The sequence below is a fragment of the Penaeus monodon genome, chromosome 1 (genome assembly GCF_015228065.2).
Source record: "Penaeus monodon isolate SGIC_2016 chromosome 1, NSTDA_Pmon_1, whole genome shotgun sequence".
Taxonomy (NCBI): Eukaryota; Metazoa; Arthropoda; class Malacostraca; order Decapoda; family Penaeidae; genus Penaeus; species Penaeus monodon.
In genome coordinates, this window is record NC_051386.1 from 54,441,129 (window position 1) to 54,446,979 (window position 5,851).

Below are 5,851 nucleotides of genomic sequence, written 5' to 3' on the forward strand. Positions count from 1 at the left end.
TTGATTATTGTCTGCTCTAATTATGAAACTTCCCATCTACTAAGTATGTGCCATTGGACAATGAGAAAATCTGAGGCACTTTTGATTTGTGACATTTCAGCGATAAATTGAAATAAAGGAATTATATAGAAGTGTAGTATTCACAGTACTTCCACAGACTTTCCTCCTTCACTGACAAACTACCAAGTAATACATTCTTACTTAAGCGAAAAGGCTACTTAAATCAGCATGCCACCCATAAGCAAGAGCAGTTCTGTGTTTCATAATTTTCTTTTTGAAGTTGTCAAGAGTTGATAGTAATTTTTTAAGACATGTATTTGCGTATTGGTAGGAGGGGGTTAATCTTTAGGGTTTAGGACACACTAAGCTAAGGTAAATTGAAGATTTTAAGTCTTACATAGGTTAAAAAACTGCAGTTTTTGGTATGAGTAATAATCTACAGACACAAACATCAATGCCACAAATAAAGAAAAAAGGGTTGGGCGGGAAAGTGCTACTCACATCTTAGATCCAGTTCTTGCTCCTGAGTTTCAGCTCTTAACTTGCTGTGCATACTGAGGTGATGACAACATTTGCTTTGATACTTAAATTGGAGAAAAAAAAAAATCTGTTACAAGGAATTAGCGAATGCTTCCATATTGTAAATTAGCACTAACAGTTTACCCTAGTGATGGGGCTACCCCAAAGGGCTCTGACCTGTCACTGTGTTGAGGATGTTCGAGGGCCCTATGATTGTTTCTTTTAGGTGTAGAGTCACTGTGCACCTTTGTGTTTGTATGAGAATCATATGCATTATAATTTAATTTTAACATCAGTCTCATTCTATAGTGTTTGTCTTCCCAAAACCCAAATTTTCTACGGGTCCCCAATACAGAGCTTGAATAGCTAACTAAGAAACTAAAGGTGTAAAAAAAAAATGAATGTTGAATTCAATTGATCACATCAAAATTTAAATTTTAAGAACCATGGGTTTTGTTTATAAAAATCATTTGAGCATTAAAAGAATGACTTCTTCTTCTTCTTGTTATCTCAAATCTTACCTATCATATCATATCTTACCTTACCGTACCTTTACATGACCTTGTTCAACTTTTTCAACTTTTTTCAGTTTTATAACTAACATTGTAATATACAAATATATTTTTTTATAGGTGGCTTAAACTTAAATGATGCTGTACCTCTGCATTTTGTGGGCCCCCAAAATTGGTCTACAGATCTCTACCTTATTTATTCTGGCAAAAGAGAGGCAATTCCTCCCAGGCAAAAATTTTCAGCAAATGAGGAACCAGTCCAAGCCCCCACTTTGCCAAATGTATGTAGTGGATTTTTTTTGACCTTTTTTAAGGCTTAAGTTTTGGGCTTTATCTAGATGCATTTAGGATAATTACCACCTGGCCTATCATTGTCATAAATTTAATATTTATATAAATTAGTTCATTCCTGTCTCCTAATTACAGCTGAGGAATTCAAAACTAATAATTGTCCTTAACTGACTTTTTTCATTAGTGAAAATCATGTGTTTCACAAGACAAGACTTTATTTACAAATCTGTTGATTTGACTAGACTGGATCAGATGTCATATTCATTGTAAACTTTGTGTTAGCTCCCTCTTCTATCCAGTGGGCTTGGGGGACCAAAGGGGCAAATAAAGAATTTTATGACTGGCTTCTGCCCCTAAGTATGGCAAGTGTCATATTGTTAGTTTACTCACCAGATGCATATCATGTCTGCAGCAGTCATTGTTGCCCCCAAGCCTATGGTAAAGAGATCAACAAGTATTTTTCATTTATATTATTGAAGATAAAGCTTAGGGTGGTTTCTTAATTGACTGTTAATCTTAAGGATGCATCATCAGTATACTGTAAATTATTGCAGAGTAGTTCCAAAGGAACATGAAAATGTTGTATACATCTATCAATTTATTTGATTTTTCAATCTTCCAACTCAGGGCAAAATTTTTTTCAGGTTTCATTTAAGGCAAATTTTGGTTGCAGACTTTTGAAGAGCTCAGTTTTACACATTAGAAAATACACAGAATATCAGTTAAATGCAAAGTTGAGTAGTTATTGTGGTTACCCCCTATATGAATGAAAATGGGAATAGATTACCATAAATAAGTAAAGCACATGATTTTTTTTTAATCATTAAAAACAATAAAATGTGTATCCATGTTATATATGGTATACCAGAGGGGAGCTTTGTGTTATTTAGTAGATTTAGAGGGGAGGGGAGGGATGAGAGGAAAATATAAAAGTGTTTGGTTGAATTTAATGTGCCATCAGTACACAATTATATTTCACCCCACAGGTATTTCCTCCATAAGTAGAAAGAGGAGGAAAACACAATATTGTGATTGATGCGACAGAGGAGCGCTTACAAAGGAATATTGTGGGTGTGGCTGAAGGAAAACTTTGTAACAGTACCATATGTGTTGGGGGAGAACACCTACATCTCTTTCATTATAAATAGGGTGTGGGAGAAAATCCCACTAGTTTTCTACCAGCCTTCTATGATTGTTGCAAATAGAGGGCTTGATATATACCTATTTTCAAAATGTTTGATCATTTTGTGCAGCATTGTCGTGAAATAGAATTTCTTGTTTTCATGAGAGGTCAGGAAATTTCATAGTATAGAGAACATTCTCTGATATATTGCTTGATTTTTTATATGGCATTGTTGTTGATGGCATTTTATTTTAGTGCATGATATTAATTCTCTCATTATTGCAGTTGGTCTTGATGCTGCTGGTAAAAACCCAACCATCTTGTACAAGTTAAATTAGGAGAGATTGTCACCAACCATCCCCACAATTGGTAGTTCTCTTTTATGATTTTGCTCTTGTGGTAAAGAACAGGTTTATTTTTCTTATAACACTATTTTAGGCCCCAAAGTGTTGGTGTTTGACTGTTTTAGCTAAATCATGACGTTTTGTGTAATATAGTAGGATAATTTTATTTTATACATTAAAAATTTCTGAGTTTTGCAGGGAAACTCATATGTAATTTCATATCCAGTAGTGGTTAGTAAAAAATAATGGATAGTGTTTTTTATACTGGAATTTCTTCTTGTACGAAGATTATGAATATGTGATTGGGAAATGGTAAAAATTCCCGTATCTTTATAGTTTGAAATATATTAAGCCCTAAGGTAATCTGTGAAAAGTTACATAGATGACAGAGTTTTTTCATTGTCATTTTTCTTTTCATTGTACACAAGGCAAGAAATGTTGGATATTGTTTTACCTACTGATTTCTCTTTTTTTTAATACATATGTATAAGAGTCTCTAGTAAAAGAGTTCCAGAAAAAAAAAAAAACCTTCTAGTTTTTGACAGGCCTTCCTTCATTTAAAAATAGTCAAGCACACAGTGGATTTGCTCAAAAGTCTCGTGAATAGGATACTAGGGGTTCCATAGTTTTTAGAAAAAAATAAGGCTATCCCTACAATGATGTCGGTACTAGAAATTTTTGGGTGTTACTCATTCCGTATAGTGGAACTTCCCATGAGTTGTGGTGCCTATAGCTGTACCTGTCATAATGAGAAAGTTTTTCATGAGAGCTATAGGCATACCCAGCTATAAGAGGTTAACTACAATGGATCACAGAATGCAATATATTCAAAATCTTGAGGTCACTTTATTTGTACTGATTTAAAAAGTTCATTTCTTATCCCCTATATATAAATCTATTGTCATTGGGAGACAAGAGACGGCAATAGTTTCTTTTAAATCAATTAGCCTCCCCTGAAAGGTATATCACATGTTAGATACAAGTCTTAGGGATCTTGTCTTCACCCTCTACACAGACAATAAGCATTTCACCAACCACATAAACTCTATCTCCTGGAACTCTGGGGTTTATCAACATCCAAAATATGGAGGAAGAGAGTACCAGAGGCAGAAATAATTGGTATCTGGATAGATAAGTAATGGGAGAAAGGAAGGGTACTGGAGAGGGAAATATGCGAGATATTTTGACAGTACCAACAATGGAATTAAAAGAGAGGCTAACATGAGGGAATACATTTTTTACATGAGAATTTGTGAAAATGGTAATGAAAGAAAGTTCTTATGAACAATGGATGTGGATAATAAATGATAAGTCTTTGTATAGGAAAAAAAAAGTAAATGGTTGGTTTTGTAAATATACAGCTCTTATTATGCTAATGAGCTAGTAAGCATAGTGTGATGAGTATTAGATATATAAGAAAATAAAATTCATGAAAATTGGGTCTATGAAAAAAGATAATATATAATTTTTCTTTCAGGTTTCAACGTCGAAACCGTCGAGTACAAGAAAAATCAGTTTCACAGTGTGGGACGTAGGCGGTCAGGACAAGATTCGACCCTTGTGGAGACATTATTTCCAGAATACTCAGGGTCTCATCTTTGTGGTGGACAGCAACGACAAGGAAAAGAATCACAGAAGCGTTCAGATGAACTGGCAAAAAGGTATAACAGTTGTCAGCATTTTAAAAGGAATGATGTGGGGGGGAAGTGAAGAAGTCTGTGGGTGTTGATGGTGGGAATGGGGAATTCTGTGTCTGGTTATCCATCTGGATAGTTTTTTACCATTGTTGTTGTTGTTATTATTATATTATTATTATTATTATTATTATTATTTTTGTAGTTGTTTACTAGTAGTAGTAGTGGTAGTAGTACTGTTATTATGATCATTATTATTTTTGGATAATGCTAAAAGTATTCAGTAATTTAAAAGCAGATTTTTTTTTTAGTAAAATTATTCTTGAGGAAACCAAAGTTTTTTTTTTTTTAAAATTAAAATTTAAATACACAAAAGAAAGTAACAAAATGTAAAAAAATATCTGTTTGTAAAAAATGTAATAATTAAAGCTAAGTTATATCGAAAATTCTTTGCTTGTTAAAAAAAAAAAAATATGGGGGAGTTGTTTTTTGAAAATCGGGCTGGAATATTAATCAAAATCACTTTTTTAAACCCAAAATACAGTATCAAAAAAACTTTGGCACATGACCCCGATGGAACTTTCCGCTCAACAACTCACGATGTCGAGATCCCTATAGCCCATCCCGGCATGAGAATCAGTTTATTAGCAATAAGGTGGGGCCCCGCAGATATGGGTTAATTGAGCTTTTTTGTTGCTGCACACTATAAAATATTCCTTTTTTATTTTTACTTTTGCGGAGGATGAACTGCGAGATGCATTTTTCTAGTGTTTGCCAACAAGCAAGATTGCCGAACCCATGACTGCTGCAGAGTTTACCGATCCCCTAGGTCTTAACCTTTTGGCAACGGAGGGTACGCATGGAATACACAGTTTTTTTGTTTATTTTTTCAGTTTTTATTTTTTTTTTTTCACCTTTTATTCAGAGCATTATATTGATAGTATTTTTTAAAAATTTTAGAAAAAAAGAGTTATCCCCTTTCACTTTTTTTTTCCCCATTTACCTATAAGGGGATTTTTGTCACATTTTTTGATGGGAATTCCCAAAAATTTTTATCTTAAAAAAAACCCTTGCCTAAACATCAGTGACAGTGATGAGAAAAAATGTTTTTAATTAAAAATAAGATAAAAATTTCAGCGATAAAAACCTTTTCTCTCTCATTTCAGGGAAATACCCAAGAAAATTGTGCAGTTCAAGGACGGGTTTTGTATAAGGGCCCTGGGACGGGCTACCCAAATAAATTTGAAAAGAAGTAATGTGTATCGATGTAGTCTGTATATTTATTTGATTTTTTTATATTACAGTCGGCATTTTGAAAAAATTCAGTATAAGGTCTATTACAAAATTTTTTCAGTTTCTTTTTTTTGGAGTTTTAGTTTTTTTTTTTTAAATGGAGATTTGTTTTCTTTTTTTTAGATATTATTAGGG

The 5,851-nt window shown here is 33.2% G+C and overlaps 1 protein-coding gene across 1 annotated transcript in view; it reads left to right on the forward strand.

Moving 5' to 3' along the window:
* The window catches only part of LOC119574461 (ADP-ribosylation factor 2-like), a 31,399-nt gene extending 25,548 nt beyond the window's left edge, over positions 1-5,851 (forward strand). Inside the window, 1 exon segment of the mRNA XM_037921695.1 lies at positions 5,814-5,851. The gene's annotated coding sequence lies outside the window, so the exon portion shown is untranslated.